This window comes from Phalangium opilio, unplaced genomic scaffold, assembly GCF_054372755.1.
Source record: "Phalangium opilio isolate 3A_F unplaced genomic scaffold, DU_Popi_V2 ptg000106l_1, whole genome shotgun sequence".
Taxonomy (NCBI): domain Eukaryota; kingdom Metazoa; phylum Arthropoda; class Arachnida; order Opiliones; family Phalangiidae; genus Phalangium; species Phalangium opilio.
This window is the reverse complement of record NW_028324208.1, coordinates 349,202-366,723: the sequence shown is the minus strand read 5'-3', so window position 1 is coordinate 366,723 and position 17,522 is coordinate 349,202. Positions and strand designations below refer to the sequence as shown.

The following is a 17,522-nucleotide window of genomic DNA, read 5'->3' as shown; positions in this document are numbered from 1 at the left end:
ACAAAATTCAATTTATTAGAAAGACATCAAAAACACGATGATATTTCTACTTCGTTATACGATATCTAGATAAATCGCATTATTTTCACTAGAATCAAAAAACATGAAAAACCGTTGGCTCAAATGTCCCCGTAAAGGGTTTAAAAATCCAAAATTAGACACAAAATGGGGTAAATTATAAATTTCAAGTAAAAGGTTTTTTTTGATCACGACAACCTTCGAAGTTAACTTTTATTCATCCATAATGTTGGTAATGAGTTCCCCATAGCGGATGTATTAATTCAAACTTAAACACAAAATGTGATTTACTACAAACAAAAACGGATTTATGGGATAAGAACGTCGGATCATAGCTTTAGCCTCTAGTACCATCCTCGCATACTTTATTGAGAAACTTCGTCTGCTTATATTTTGACTCCACCCACAAATTCGATCTCTAGAAGTAGCTATATACAGAATTGGTGGGTGGAGTCAAAATATAAGCAGACGAAGTTTCTCAATAAAGTATGCGAGGATGGGGAGTGAATTCGCTAACTCCGACGTTCTTATCCCATAAATCCGTTTTTGCTACAAATTTCAATTTAACAGAAGGAAATCAAAAACACGAAGATATTTCTACTTCGTTATACGATATCTAGATAAATCGCATTATTTTCACTAGAAGCAAAAAACATGAAAAACCGTTGGCTCAAAGGTCCCCGTAAAGGGTTTAAACATCCAAAATTAGACACAAAATGGTGTAAATTTTAAATTTCAAGAAAAATATTTTTTTGGAATAATAATATACACGACAACCTTCGATGTTAACTTTTATTCATCCATATGAAAGATAATAAAACAACGTTGGGAATGGGGTCCCCATAGCGGATGTAGTAATTCAAATTTACACACAAAATGTTATTTATTACAAATTTCAATTTAACAGAAAGACATCAAAAACACGAAGATATTTCTACTTCGTTATACGATATCTAGATAAATCGCATTATTTTCACCAAAAGCAAAAAACATGAAAAACCGTTGGCTCAAAGGTCTGTTGGAAGAAATAATATAAAAGTAAGGAATGGAAACTTTTTCTGATCCCTGCCTATCGCAGTATAAAAAAAACACCTGAAGACCCAAAAGGATTCAAGAATTAAGAGTTTTTGGAAACTGTCTTCCAGTAAACAGTTGTTGCTACATTCCTACTGCTTTGTTAGCGCCACGTTTTCTTACTGGAAGTTGTTATCCAAACCAAACCCTGACCTTCCGACTCCATTCCTTTCTTTTAACTTCTTTGGTTGGAAACTACGTACTACACATCGTGGGAAATATTTCAGAACAAAGTGATGCCGTTTTCTATTATAGATATACTAAAAACATAAAGCTCCATATTCACAGTGCTGGATTTTGCTTAACGAAAAAATGCGGGACAAATAGCAGACACCCACTATTTTATGGTGTAGATCAGTATATATTATAATAAGTTTCAGATAATTTAATGACAATCGAAAACTGCATAAAGCCAATGCTACGGTACTTAACGAATATAGACCGATATCAAAAGGGGCGTCAAAGGGGGCCGCAGTCCTCAGTAGAATGATAGAGAGATAGATCCGGTGAGAAAGGGGGTAATACGTCAGCGGAAAGGGGTACACTGTCTGCTTAAACCCCCTTTTTAAATCGGTCTGTGGAAGATAAGTTTAAAACGTCGCGCTTGCGCAGAGAGAAACATAAACGAGCTTCAGTCTCAACTCAGAAGGTCGGGACGGGGGGGGGCGGAAGGGCTATAAACTCGTCTAGTTTGCTCACCGTAACGCGCGCCAGAGAAAAAATGAATTGTGGAATCTAAAAATTGGGAGTTTTCTCATGCAAAGAGAAATATCAATCCAGCTTGAATCCCTTTTCACTCCCGCATTAATATTTAGAATTTTTTTATAGCCAAAAATAGAATTTTTGTGTATATTATATAACATAGCTTAATGGATTGATATCCAGAATCAAATTTGTACAGAACTATTTTTAAAAGAAAGGTTTTTTATGCATTTCCACAATAAAATAGGTTAGAGCACAGGGATTTTCTCTTTATGGTGAATCCGAAATCGTAATTTTAATCACTTTGAAGCTTAACATTACGAGGTGGATAGTTTTTGCGAGTTAGACGTTTTTGTTTTAAAATTTCGAATCATAGTGAATGCTTGAACTACGCAATTAAAACAAATTTCTCGTATTGATTAAACTTATATTCAAATTGTAATACAGTAATAATTTCTAAATTCTGCGCCTTTGTGGGTTTGAAAAAGTGTCGCCAAGGATTGTCTATATGTACAGTTTTTTTAATGACTACGAAGATAAACTCGTTTTTGAATAATATATTTTAATATTTAAAATCTAATACCCTCTAAAGAATGAAAAAGGTTAGATGGATATATTTACTTTAAACTTAAAATAGGGTTTTTAACAACTTGCTCTTATATTAAATTATTCAAAGAGCCCGTTTCAATGGTAATTTTTTACTTCCTTAAGAAAGTGCAAAGTGTTCCAATGGTTTGTTTTTCATATTTTTTTATTTAGGATGTAGCTAGATATTATATATTGCACTTATAAAATCATAAATTTGATAAATACCTGTTTAATTAATATTTAGAGTAAATTCTATTTTTTGTTTCTTTGATTTATTAAATCTATAATATTTTAATTCCAACAATTTTTGACTTATCTTGACTTACACTTTTTGCATCTCCTTAATTTATTCGAATTAAGAATAAATCCAAATCTTCATACCCGAGATGGGCATTGTATTACGTCTTTTTTCTTTTAATGAATATTAAAAACCTTCCGCAACTTAACGCAAAAAAAATGATTAGATATTTTGATATAAACCTGTTTAATAAAATCCCATATTATTGGGGTTTTAAGTAATTGAAAATAAAACTAGTTTAAAATATTACAACGTGATTTATTCAGTTCAACGGTGAGAAGCGAAGTGAGTTTTACAACGTAATTAGACTAAAAAGGTTATCTCGTATTCGGCTTAAAAAATATACATCTGTTTCATTTGCTAAGTGCGATAAAGAACATAGTATTAAAAAATATTGTCGTAAAAAATTCACTTTGTCAGTTCCAACACATATTGTGTCCAATTGTGACTATTTACACTTGTTTTACAGACCCTTCTTCCAATGGATTTTATGTTTTTGCTTTAGATAAAAATTGGATAATTTTCGAAGGTATCGTATTACACATTAAAAGAGCCTCAAAACTTGCAGAGGTTAACGGTAATAGTTAGTATAGGGCGCTGTAGGTTAGCTGTGGCAAAGGGGCTAGCCACCACCCCTCTATGCATTGTAAAGGGACCCACCTGTAAATAAGCCACAGGCTTAGTGTGGAAATCACTTCGTAGACAAAGCTTAGATTACTATTATTATTATCTACCTCTTTTATTGAAATGCATAATACATCTCATTTTTCTTTAACTTTAAACTTTTATTTCCGTCTTCAAACGGTTTTTCATTATTTTTCTTACTGATGAATATTAGTAGTCAGGGCCGGATTAAGGGGGGAGGCTTAGGGGCGAGCGCCCCGGAGTCTACCTATTCAACCGAATACCATTTGAACGAATCCCATTCGTCCGAAAATTTCTAGCCAGTATTTTAAAATCTAGCCCAATGGCGGTTTTCTATTAAATGGGAATATTTTCCCATTCAATCGAATCCTATTGGAACGAATTCCCTTCAACCGAAAGTTCCAAGCTAGTATATTAGTTTAATTTATTTCGAAGTGGTCTGCGTCCCACCGTGGTCTAGTTGTAAAGCGTCGGATCGTCACGCATAAAATCTTCTTTCGAATCTCCATCAGGAAGGTGAGTTTACTAAAATCGATTTACCAGTATAATTCTGAATAATTTATAATAATCGAATTTAATATCCTTGCAGGTGCTGAATTTAGAAGGCGAATTTAAAATTCAGCAGTATTAAGGATTTCTTAACGAGAAATATAGTATTGTTAGGTTGAGTTACACATTGGATGTTATAGCTGGGCTATTTTATTTTCTTTTTTTAGGTTAGGTTGGGTTATGTTAGGTTTGGTTTGGTTAAGTTAGGTTAGAAAAATTTTACAAATCATTTAACAATGTTACCCCTTTTCCAAAATATTGATGTTTAGCTTCATTGGTTTCTCAAATAATATGCCTTTTCCAAAATATTGATGTTTAGCTTCATTGGTTTCTCAAATAATATGCCTTTTCCAAAACATTACTGTTATGTTAGGTTGGGTTAGTAATATTTTATACATCATTTAACAATGTTACGCCTTTTCCAAAATATTGATGTTCAGCTTCATTCACTTCTCAAATAATATGCCTTTTCCCAAACATTACTGTTATGTTAGGATAGGTTAGTAATATTTAATATATAATTTAACAATGGTACGTGTTTACCAAAATATTGTTGTTTAGCTTCATTGACTTCTCAAATAATATGCCTTTTCCTAAACATTACTGTTATGTTAGGTTTTGTTTGGTTAGGAGAACGTCTCTTCCCCTTTGGAGCGGTTATACACTTCAAGTAAGTGTATCCTTTATGGAATGAAAATAAATAAATAAATAAAACCATCAAATTCTACTCTATTTGAGTCTTTTTGGGTATGCATTATATTGGGTTAATTAGAATAGGAGAACTGGAAATTGGGTGTTTTAAATTGGGTGAAATGGGGGGTAACTTTAATTAGTACCCAAAAAGTTATAAGTGTAATATGACCTTTAATTTTTCATATATTTACGTACAAAATATAGAAACATTAATTGGCTAAAACATTTTTATAAGAAGATAACTATAGAGGCTTTTTAGACCAAATTTCTGCAATAATTTAGCGCCAAATTTGACTACAATTCGGTCTAATGGAATTCTGTGGAATGAGTATCGGTCTAATGGGTTTCGGTCGAATGGGCCAGGAGCCTGGCCCCGGGCGCAAAGCTTGTTGGGGGTGCAATGAGTTTAACTATTCCCCCTTAGGGACATTTGCTGTTCCCTTTTTACCGACCCGGGTGCAAAATTGCTTAATCCGGCCCTTTTAGTAGTCTTTGTAAGTAAATAAAATCAATTTTCGATATATCCTTGTTGAATTGTAATTTTAATATCACCCATTTTACACTACTTTTCAGGTGAATAGTGAACTTCGTAAGGTGTCGTATCTAAAATTTTTAATATATACTTTTTTAATTGAAATTTATAATTTACACCATTTTGTGTCTAATTTTGGATTTTCACATCCTTTGTGGGGACCCTTGATCCAACGGTTTTTCATGTTTTTTGCTTTAAATGGAAATAATACCATTCCTTAAGTTTTCGTATAACGCAGTAGCAATAGCTTTGTATTTTTGATGTCTACCTCTTTAATTGAAATTTGTGATAAATAAAATTTGAGTTTAAAATTGACTTACTACATCCGCTGTGGGGACCCTTTTTCCAACGGTCCTTTATTATTTTCCTTGTGGATGAATAATAGTAAACTTCGTAAGGTATGGTGTCTAAAAGTATTGATATATACCTTTTTAATTGAATATTATAATTTACACCATTTTGTGTCTAATTTTGGATTTTAAGCCCTTTACGGGGACCTTTGACCCAACGGTTTTTCATGTTTTTTGACTAAGGTGAAAATAATGCGATTTTTTGAGATATCGTATAACGAAGTTGAAATAGCTTCGTATTTTTGATATCTTCCCGTTTAATTGATATTTGTGAAAAATAAAATTTTCTGTTTAAATTTGACTTACTACATCCGCTATGAGGACCTTTTTTAACGCTTTTTCATTATTTTTCTTTTGGTTGAATAATAGTAAACTTGGTTAGGTGTCGTAACTAAGATTTTTTATATATAATGCATTATATATGAGGACAGTGCGAGCCTTGATTTTTTGGTTTTCGAGCTACATGTTCAAAATCTGGTTTCGGGCTTTTATCGCGCCTTAAATTTCTAAGGCGAGCCTCAACGACTTTCAACTTTAGCTCTTAATTTTCAATGCTACTGTTCTATACATTCAATTACTTTCCTTAGGAAACAACACTATTAAGTCGTAAATATAACAGATAGACTTTTTTGACTATAAATACACTTGAATCCTATTATCACTTATTAAAAGTACTTACGTGAACTGACAGTCGCATTGATAATTCAATTAAATCGCATTTTTCTATACCCAAAACGGGCCAAAAGTAAAAGTAAAAATAAAACTCCAATTATATTAAATTTTTTTCTACGCACGAAAGTAGAAGTAATATTTACACCAGTCAAATGTGGGCTTGCAAAAAGGATACGAGCCTTACCAAAAAAAACCAGAATAGTTTTCTTCTTCGCTGCGCTTGGGCTATCAGGCAGTAATAGTGCAGCAATGAATCCAATATATATAAAAAACTGCAACTCGGTAACCAGCTGGCTAAAATAAAGCAGAATCGGGGTCAGCGCTGCCTCTGCTAATTGTAGTCCAGTTGAAGCCCTCTCACTGACTATTGCCCGTACGAAAATTTTCTATGAAATTTCCATAAAAATATATAAAATTGAATAGAGTGTAGTGCGTAAGGGGCTCTATTCCAATTGATATTTCTATTGACTTATCTATAAACTTTCTATATCTTCATTTTATAGATTTTATATAAAACAAAACCATGCGTTTTTCTGTAAGTGTTATGTTAATATTCTATAAGCATATTTTATTGAAATTTTATAAATTATTTTGACTTATTTTCCACAACTTTCTATACGATTTTTGCTAAGTTTCTATTAAAGTTTTAAGAAAATCTTGTAAAGGCGTTTGAATTGTGAATCTACTGTTTTCTACAATACCTTAATGGAAAGTCTATACAATGTGCATATTGTACAATTTATACAGTTTCTTAACATAAATTTATAATATGATTTACTTTTCTACTTAACGATCGCTCCAGCCCACTTTCAGTTCGCTACACACTGTAGAAACTAGATGTCTATAAATGGTTTCTTCATGGTTTAAACTAAAACATCATACCAGTAATAGTTTAAATTTAGGTGTATTATGGTTTGAAAATCGATTCAGTCAAAATTAACCATAAATGGTTTGTCCATAAAGCTAGATTAAACCAACAATGTTCTGGAATTATGTTCTACTATCAGACCCTTTAACTAATGTTCTGCTTTATAATAGAGGATATATCTCGTTTTGTGTTTTATTTGAATTTTTACGTTCGATGTGGGGATTTCACTTCCTTGAGCTTTTTGTGCACTTTGCTTTAGATGAAAATTATACATAATAATACAAATACATACAAAATACGTATTTTTTCGCATCTTCCTAATTCATTAGACTTAAAAATCAATCCAATATGTTTTTGGTGTGAGTTTTTAAATTCGATTTTGGGATCCTTTTTCTTAATGACTTTGGAAGTTTTATGCGTTTGATGAAAACTCTTTTCCAAATGGAGATGTTCAGTTCTCTGCAGAAATTACTCAACAAACATTACTTCCTGGAGTCAATGATCGAAATTATGGAAAATTGGGAAAGAAAAATTGACAATATTACTATTAATGAGGAAGTTTATTGCTTATGTAGATTCCGAGGAACCACTTCAAATTAAGAGTGTAGTCCCACCCGAAGATGTTAAGGGATACATTTCTATCGAAACTTACAAACGCACGTCAAACGAGCCATCAAAGTTATAGGCAATCTCAGAATTGGACAAAAGGCTGACACTATGGTGCCCATTATAAAAATGATGGATGTTTTAAAGGTGACCAAGGACCAGGTTCAACTTAAACCTAAACAATGGGTTCGATTTAAAAGAATTATCTATAGACTCGAGTTTTTGATATATACCTTTATAATTGAAATGTATAATTCATTCCATATTGTATGTAATTTTCAATTTTTACATCTGCTATGTGGCCCCTCGTTCCAACGTTTTTCCATAATTTTTTTCGATTAAAATACGTGAGCTTCGAAAGGTTTAGGGTATCGCAAGTACGTTGAATTTTTGGTATCTACCTATTTAATTAAAATTTACAATACATACAATTTTTTGTTTCATTTCGACTTTCTTCATCCGGTATTAGGACCTCTTTTCTAAGGGTTTTTCATTATATTTCTTATTAAGGTGTCGTACAACGCACTAAATGTTACCCATCATTTTTGATATATACAATTTTCTTTGAAATAAATAGAAAATTCAATTTTGGCTTTTTAAATCCGCAGTGGCAACCCTAGTTCCAAAGATTTTTCATGTTCTTTCAGTTTCTTTTATTCTAGATAATTTCTTAAGTTATCAAGTAATGCACTATGTAAGAATCGTAATCCAGATATACATCTGTTTTTCTAAAATGAGAATAAATCACACTTTGTGTTTTATTTTAGTTTTTACATTTGATATGGGAACCTTTTTTCCTACAGGTTTTCGTGGTCTTGCTTTAGATGAATATCACACTTAATCAAGCCAGGTATTTCTTCTATCTTCCAAATTCCTTAGACTTAAAAATCAATCGAAAATGTTTTTGGTGTTGAGGTTTTATATTCGATTTTGGGACCCTTTTCTTCATAATTTTTAAATTTTTTTTGAAAATCATTAAATCTCCTAAGGTACAACGCACTGAAAATAGCCTCGAATTTAATATATAAACATATTAAATTGAAATTTAAAATAATTCCATATGAAATGTTTTTTAGCATTTGGATGAAACTAGATAATTTCTTAAGCTTCTGAATCACGCAGTAAATTAGAATCATAATTTAGATATAATGTTTAATTGAAATCTAGAATAAATCTGGATCTGTTTTTAACTTTGACTTTTTACCTCCAGAATCAACGGTTTTTAGTTTTTTCATAATGCTATGCACAGAAATTTGAAATTTTGTTTCAAAGGTATAAAACATATAATATATTGTCTTGTATTTTCAATATCTTATTTACTTGAAATCCAGAAATGTTCCATCTCGTCTCTAACTGTTTACGTCCGTTATGCTGATCGTTGTTCCAAGGGTTTTCATATGTTTTAAGATTAACTAAATAGATGCCCAATGGTGTACTTAAAATAGGCTAAAATGTTTGATATATACCTCTATTTTTCAAATTGAGAATTAATCCCTTTTTGTGTTTAATTTTAACTGTTTATACGCGTTATGAGGACCCTTGTTATAACGGTTATACAATTTTTCGTCAAAAATTTCACGAGCTATCTCCTATTACACTTAAAACCGCTCGATTTTTTGAGGAATATCTAAAATTATTATTATTATTAATAAATCCAATTTTATGTTTAACAATTTTCATGTGGTTTTTTTCTCTGTTTAAAGGGAATTACAAAAGTGATAATAGGATTCAAGTGTATTTATAGTCTAAAAAGTATATCTGTTATATTTACGACTTAATAGTGTTCTTTCCTAAGGAAAGTAATTGAATGTATAAAACAGTAGCATTGAAAATTAAGAGCTAAAATTGAAAGTCGTTAAGGCTCGCCATAGAAATTTAAGGCGCGTTAAAAGCCCGAAACCAGATTTTGAACATGCAGCTAAAGGCTTGATGCTCGATAAGAAACTCGAGACTCGGCTCGAAGCTCGAAAACCGAAAAAAGAGAGGCGGGAGGCTCGACTCGAAACCAAGAAATCAAGACTCGCACAGCCCTTATATATAGTGCATTATATATCAAAAATCTTAGTTACGACACCTAACCAAGTTTACTATTATTCAACCAAAAGAAAAATAATGAAAAAGCGTTAAAAAAGGTCCTCATAGCGGATGTAGTAAGTCAAATTTAAACAGAAAATTTTATTTATCACAAATATCAATTAAACAGGAAGATATCAAAAATACGAAGCTATTTCAACTTCGTTATACGATATCTCAAAAAATCGCATTATTTTCACCTTAGTCAAAAAACATGAAAAACCGTTGGGTCAAAGGTCCCCGTAAAGGGCTTAAAATCCAAAATTAGACACAAAATGGTGTAAATTATAATATTCAATTAAAAAGGTATATATCAAAACTTTTAGACATCATACCTTACGAAGTTTACTATTATTCATCCACAAGGAAAATGACAAAGAACCGTTGGAAAAAGGGTCTCCACAGCGAATGTAGTAAGTCAATTTTAAACTCAAATTTTATTTATCACAAATTTAAATTAAACAGGTAGATATCAAAAGTACAAAGCTCTTGCTACTGCGTTATACGAAACCTTAAGGAATGGTATTATTTCCACCTAAAGTAAAAAACATGAAAAACCGTTGGGTCAAGGGTCCCCACAAAGGCTGTGAAAATCCAAAATGAGACACAAAATGTTGCAAATTATAAATTTCAATTAAAAAAGTATATATTAAAAATTTTAGATACGACACCTTACGAAGTTTACTATTCACCTGAAAAATAATATAAAATGGGTGATATTAAAATTACAATTCAACGGGAATATATCGAAAATTGATTTTATTTACTTACAAAGACTACTAACTAGAAACATAATGAAAAACCGCATGAAAAAGGCTCCCCATGATGGATATAAGAGTTCAAAACTGAACAAAAAATGAGGTGTATTATGCATTTCAATGAAACAGGACCGGTTGATATCAAATATTCGAGGCTCTTTTAATGTGTTATACGATACCTTCGGAAATTATCCAGTTTTTATCTAAAGCAAAAACACAAAACCCATTGGAAGACGGGTCCATATAACAGGTGTAAATAGTAACAATTAGACACAATACTGGATTTTATTAACATTTCATTTAAACAGGTTTACATCAAAAATTGTAATCTTTTTTCATGCGTTTGGTTGAGGAAGTTTTTTAATATTCAAAGAAAAAAGACGAAAAATCGCCATCTCGGGTATGAAAATTTCACAGTTAAACTCAAGATGAATCATAAATTCTTCAAATTTTCCTTTAAAGCAAAGAAAGTGAAAAATTGTTGTTACAAAAGTATTATAGATGTAATATGTCAAATGAAACACAAAATAGAATTTACTCACAATATCAACTAACTAAAATTTCGAAGAGATCCGTCTAATAGTTTATTTTATAAAAGGTCAAATTGCTAAGGGTGGTTTTGATTAACATAAAATTAATCAGCCTTTTTGGAAAAAAAACCCGAAACTTCCCATTGAAATAACCTGGAATTTTTATAAAAAAAAAGCCACATTCTGGACCGTATATTCCAAAACTTATAAATTCCTTAGGATTCAAAACGTTTTTAAATGAACATAAGATCTTTTTATTAGGACCTTTTCTACTTTTCATTCAGAAACTTTTATGTTAAGTATATTTAGTTTTAATTTTTCAAAAATACCTCGATTTACGATTTTTTCAATGATGCCCTGTTTTATTAGAAACTGACAGCACGTTCGAAACTCGCATTTTTTAGCGTTCAGTGGTTGAAAACAATTGGAGTAATTCTATTTAAAGTTTTATGGATGAAATACTCTATAGAAAGTTAAGTAAGCTTGAATCCAAGCGCTGTCTGTTCGCGAGTCGATAACCTCGGTTGAAATCTAATTAATTTTCTTTAAGAATACAGCTCTGCACAAGTCTATGGCATTAAAGTAACTTAACTAAGGAGTAACATTGATTTCTTACTGTTTAAGACAAACAACGAAATTCTGATCATAGGAACACGAACTGTAACCTCAAAGCCACCACGCTATCGGCAAAGGTAAGACAACCTCTCAAGACACTGGGGAATTTCATACAAATGATAACATCCCCGATCAGAATTATCCTAAACTCAACAAGTTTGATTGATCATATTTATGTAAATCACCCGGAACGAATCACAGATGTCATAGTAAAGGCATGTGGAGCATCTGACCATGACCTAACATGGATCATAAGGAAGAAAATGAGTATAAAACTGCATAAGAAAATTACCTCGAAATTCGTTCAAGAACTCCATACAAAATTAAACAAGGCTAAGGAATCCATTGACAGCCCAGAAAGGGGCCTACAGATGTTACAAAATGAAATAATTGACCGCCTGGACAAACATGCCGCGCTAAGAGAAAATATGTATCTACTAAAAGCGCCCCGTGGCTAACCTCAAATATAAAACATCAAATTCACATAAGAGACAAATTCAAGACAAAGACAAGAACAGTAAACCATGCTCATAAGGAAAAGTACCAAAATATGTACAGGAAACTGACAGACTTGGTCAACGCTCTTATCCATAAAGAGAAGACAAGATACTTCAAAATTAATATTGGAATCGGTAGTAATGAAACGACCAATATTTGTAAAACCATTAAGCCATACCTCAAGCAAAAGAATACCAAACTTATAACGGAGATGGAATACAAGGCCAATAAAAACAAAGATCCAGAAACTGTAGCAAACATGCTTAACGAATGCTTTGTGAACATAGCAGGGGAACTGCTAAACATGAAGAGTGTATCAAGATGATAGCTAAAGCGCAAAAATTGGACTCACTTACAGCTGCCAGCGCAAAAGCTAATATTACATCTCTGCAACATAATTACCACCTAGAAGTGCTGAAATTCATGTACAGAATAAAAATTAGTTATTACCCTGACTTTATTGAAGGATGGTTTCAAACAACAAATAATAACGTAAAAACTCGTGGCACAACAAATAACTTCTATACGGAAAACTTCTCCAGATATAGAAATAAAAGCTTGAAGCATAAGGGTATAGAGCTAGGGAACAGACTCCCAATGCACATCAAACAAAAACAATCTTATAAACTTGTTATAGATAAGATAAACAATTATATGAACAATCTTACTAGTCTTGAGTAATAGCAGAAAAATTAGAGCTTTTCTCTCTTTAATTTTAAAATCTTAACTTAAAAGCAGGACACTTTTGTAAATAAGAAAATTCTTAAAGGTAAATCCTAAATAAAAGCCTATTATTATTAATATTATTATTATTATCATTAAACTAGATTACTGATTAAAGGAAGTTAAGCTAGATTACCGATTGTAGAAAATCAAGCTAGATTACCGATGGCGGGTAATTAAGCTCGATTGCCGATTCGTAATAATTTCCAGTTAGTGTTTAAATTTCACTAACCACATCTGCTATGAGGATCCATTTTCCGACGTTTTTTTATAATCTTTCATATGGATGAATAATAGTAAACTTCGAAGGTTGTCGTGTCTGAAATTATTTAAAAAACCTTTGTAATTGAAATTTATAACTCACACCATTTTCCATCTAATTTTGTATTTTTAAATCCTTTACGTGGACCTTTGAGGCAACGGTTTTTCATGTTTTTTGCTTTTGGTGAAAATAATGCGATTAACCAAAAAGAAAAATCTTCGTGTTTTTGATGTCTTTCTTTTAAATTGAAATTTATAATAAATCACATTTTGTGTTTAAATTTGAATTAGTACATCCGCTATGGGGACCCCATTCCCAATGTTGTTTTATTATCTATCATATGGATGAATAAAAGTTAAGTTAACTTCGAAGGTTGTCGTGTATATTATTATTTAAAAAAAACCTTTTACTTGAAATTTATAATTTACACCATTCTGTGTCTAATTTTGGATGTTTAAACCCTTTACGGGGACCTTTGAGCCAACGGTTTTTCATGTTTTTTGCTTTTGGTGAAAATAATGCGATTTAATTACATATCGTATAACGAAGTAGAAATATCTTCGTGTTATTGATTTCTTTCTGTTAAATTGAAATCTGTAGTAAATCACATTTTGTGTTGAAATTTGAATTAATACATAAGTTATGGGGACCCCATTCCCAACATTTTTTATTATCATTCATATGGATGAATAAAAGTTAACTTCGAAGGTTTTCGTGTTTATTTAAAAAAAAACTTTTACTTGAAATTTATAATTTACACCATTTTGTGTCTAATTTTGGATTTTTAAATCCTTTACGGGGACCTTTGAGCCAACGGTTTTTCATGTTTTTTGCTTTTAGTGAAAATAATTCGATTTATCTAGATATTGTATAACGAAGTAGAAATATCTTCGTGTTTTTGATGTTTTACTGTTAAATTGAAATTTGTAATAAATCACATTTTGTGTTTAAATTTGAATTATTACATCCGCTATGGGGACCCTTTTCTTAACCTTGAATTATTATTTTTCATATAAATGAATAATAGTAAACTTCGTAAGTTGTCGTATCTAAAATTATTTAAAAAACCTTTATAAATGAAATTTACAATTAACACCATTTTGTGTCTAATTTTGGATTTTTAAGTCCTTTACGGGGACCTTTGAGCCAACGGTTTTTAATGTTTTTTGCTTTTGGTGAAAATAATTCGATTTATCTAGATATCGTATAACGAAGTAAAAATATCTTCGTGTTATTGATTTCTTTCTGTTAAATTGAAATCTGTAGTAAATCACATTTTGTGTTGAAGTTTGAATTAATACATAAGTTATGGGGACCCCATTCCCAACGTTTTTTTATTATCTTTCATATGGATGAATGAAAGTTAACTTCGAAGGTTGACGTGTATAAAATGATTTTAAAAAAACCTTTTACTTGTAATTTAAAATTTCCACCATTTTGTGTCTAATTTTGGATTTTTAAATACTTAACGGGGACCTTTGAGCCAACGGTTTTTCATGTTTTTTGCTTTTGGTGAAAATAAAGCGTATTATCTAGATATCGTATAAAGAAGTAGAAATATCTTCGTGTTTTTGATGTCTTTCTGTTAAATTGAAATTTGAAATAAATCACATTTTGTGTTTAAATTTGAATTACTACATCCGCTATGGGGACCCTTTTCTTAACCTTGAATTATTATTTTTCATATAAATGAATAATAGTAAACTTCGTAAGTTGTCGTATCTAATATTGTTTAGTCGTTTTATATAAGAGCTAGTTAAGATAGCAAGTATTCATGTGCTTATCTTCTCAAAATAAAGAAAACGGTGCGTTTGTGTTTAATTTTTATGATCATTGTTAAAATACCGCTTTTATGGGGCCTTCACTCATACCGGAAGTAGTAGTGTGTGCTTTTTAGTTCTTGCGAGGACCGATAAGGGGGCGCTATTATCAGTCCGTGTGTGACACAAAATCGGCAATGTGTAATTTACCACCTTTGTGGGGACCACTTTAAAAACTAATTTTAAGCAATTAAAATCAAAAAATAATTAATTTGAGCATATGTTTTTTTTGGGTTTAATGGGGACCGGGGTGTGCGTCCCCATAAGTGACTACGGTCCCCACAGGATTGGTGTGTTTTCTCGTCGCGGTCCTCATAAGTATAGTAATGTAAACGCACACACACACAAACACGGCCGGTGTAATACCTCTCACGTGACATACGTCACTCAGAGAGGTAAAAAACTCTGCAGCTTAGCCCTATACCATAAGGACATCATCTCTCTAAGGGCCCAAGCGCATCTATTAGCAAAAACATCTAGTTCTGCTAGATGTGACGTAGATTTTGTATTGGGGCTCCTTCCGAATTTTTCGTGAAATTCGCGGGAGAGAAAAATAATTTTCAAAATCAGCCGCGACCGATATCCTAAGCCGGTCGGGGTCTAGACGCGAGCTCTGAGATAACTAATCAATCAAACTAAAACAGGCGGGGAGGCGAGAGAGGAAGGACTGAGGGGAAAAAATAAGTAAGAGAATTTCCAGAATCCCCCAGCTCTCTCAGACACAAGAGGTAAATTCGCGCTTAGTAAAAATCACGAAGAGCTGTCGTGAGAAATCTTTGAAGGAGGGAAAATGTTCAATGCCGGGTTACTCTGCAGCGAATGCGCTCGGCCTCTGTTTAGGCTATACAATTATTATACCACTTGAGATGAGACGGATGGCTGACCAAATAGGACATACATACATTTCAACCGTAACATAGAATCTTGGGCCCTTAGAGAGAGATAATGTCCTTATGTTAGTACTTAGTTTTCACAGTGATCTCAAGTATTTAAACTTCGGGTCACGCCTAGGGTTCAACTTCATTATTTTTATATTATTTACATTAATTTTTCTGGCCTATTTCTGAGATAGCGTCTGTCTACGAGATCGTTAGCTATGTCTGTCCGGATTCGCATCCGATGTTTTGGAATTTCAAAAGGAACTCTTATCGTGACTTATGTGTATAATTTACGAGATATGACGTGTCTTTAATCAAACGTTGCGCCATTATGATATATGATTAACAAAATATCTAAATTTCAGCTTTTAGTATCCCTTTTCAAAATATCACACACACCCATACACGTTGCCTTTACAATTTGTCACGTGATTATAGGAGCGCGTGATTTTGAAATATTTCACCCCCCCCCCCAAATCACACACGTTTCAAAATTGCTAAGCCTAACTTCAGTTTCAAAATTGAGTTCCAAATTTTTCCTTAAGTCAACAAAATTTTCTAGCAAAGGTAAGACCTTCAAGTTTCTATATGAGCGGCTAAATGTGCGCCTGTTTTTGTTATTATCAAGTTAAATCAACTGAATAAATTTCCCCCTTTTCCAAAATTGTATGTTTTACTCCAAAATATTGCTACATTTTCTAAATAATTGCTAATTAGCTTGTTTATTGCCACCTTTTCTAAAATATTATTCTATCTTAAAAAGAGGCGCACTTTTAGCCACTCGTGACTCACATCACACCACAGTGACCACACGTATTGTGGTTGCGTATTGTGAAGTTGCTACTCTGCTGGGTCTGGTAGGCACTCCCTGCAATTATATCAAAAATGGGAAAATATGCCAAGAAATTAGGAAATAAACCAAACCCACGAATGGCGCAAATGGTTAACATCGTAAGTAGAGTAGACATAGAAGATCTAGGAGGTCTATATAGGCAGCCAACAACAGCAGAGCGAGTCCCACAACGAAATGACGCAAAAACACCCTCGATGGGCGTACCATCTTCCGCTATTAAAAGTTCCTCAGGAATCTCGATCGGTAACGGACATAAAGAATCATGTAGGGCAAGCAGTACACCACCACCTCTAGTGGGTCGATCCCGACGAAAGATAACATAGTCTTGGGGGAAAATTTCCGAGTCTAAAATGGAGTTGTCTAACCACGTCTCAGTGAAAGCGTAGATATCAGTGGGAGTTGAACACAGTTGTAATGAAATGTCCACAAGCTTGTTCCGAACACTTCGCACATTTGAAAGAACAAATGTAATTTTCTTAGAACGAGATGGCCCCACAGCGTGTGGTAAGCTGTCATCACTGGATGAATCTGGCACAGCAAAAAACGAATCACTAAAGGCCGGAAGTGAACATGTTGGGCAAGTGTATGGTTCATCCGAAGAGCTTAAACGAAGGTATTCATTCTTGCACATATTAACGCACTTCGCGTGGAACCATCTGTGGCAGTGTGGTGCTTCGCAAAAGATACCCATCTGATTATCCCGTACCGTCTTATCGCAATGCCCACATTTGGCAGTCAACGCCGGACCAGGATTGGATTCCACGTCCCCGCATCTATCAAGGCCATTAAAACGTACTGCCAAAATCGGAAAATCGTCGTGATGCACATCCAAAATAGATTGGAGTGAAAGCGAACGAAAGCGACGTCTATGTCCAATCTTATCGTCGAAAAGTGAAGGGGAGTATTTTTCCAATGGA

At 32.7% G+C, this 17,522-nt stretch overlaps 1 long non-coding RNA gene across 1 annotated transcript; it reads right to left on the bottom strand.

Moving 5' to 3' along the window:
• Positions 1 to 10,825: 10,825 nt before the first annotated feature.
• Positions 10,826 to 12,620, bottom strand: LOC149623836 (uncharacterized). Its single transcript, XR_016374630.1, has 3 exons — positions 12,520 to 12,620; positions 11,864 to 11,936; positions 10,826 to 10,880 (listed from the first exon to the last, which is right to left on the bottom strand). It is a non-coding gene; the product is annotated as an uncharacterized LOC149623836 (long non-coding RNA).
• Between the last annotated feature and the right edge of the window lie 4,902 nt (positions 12,621 to 17,522).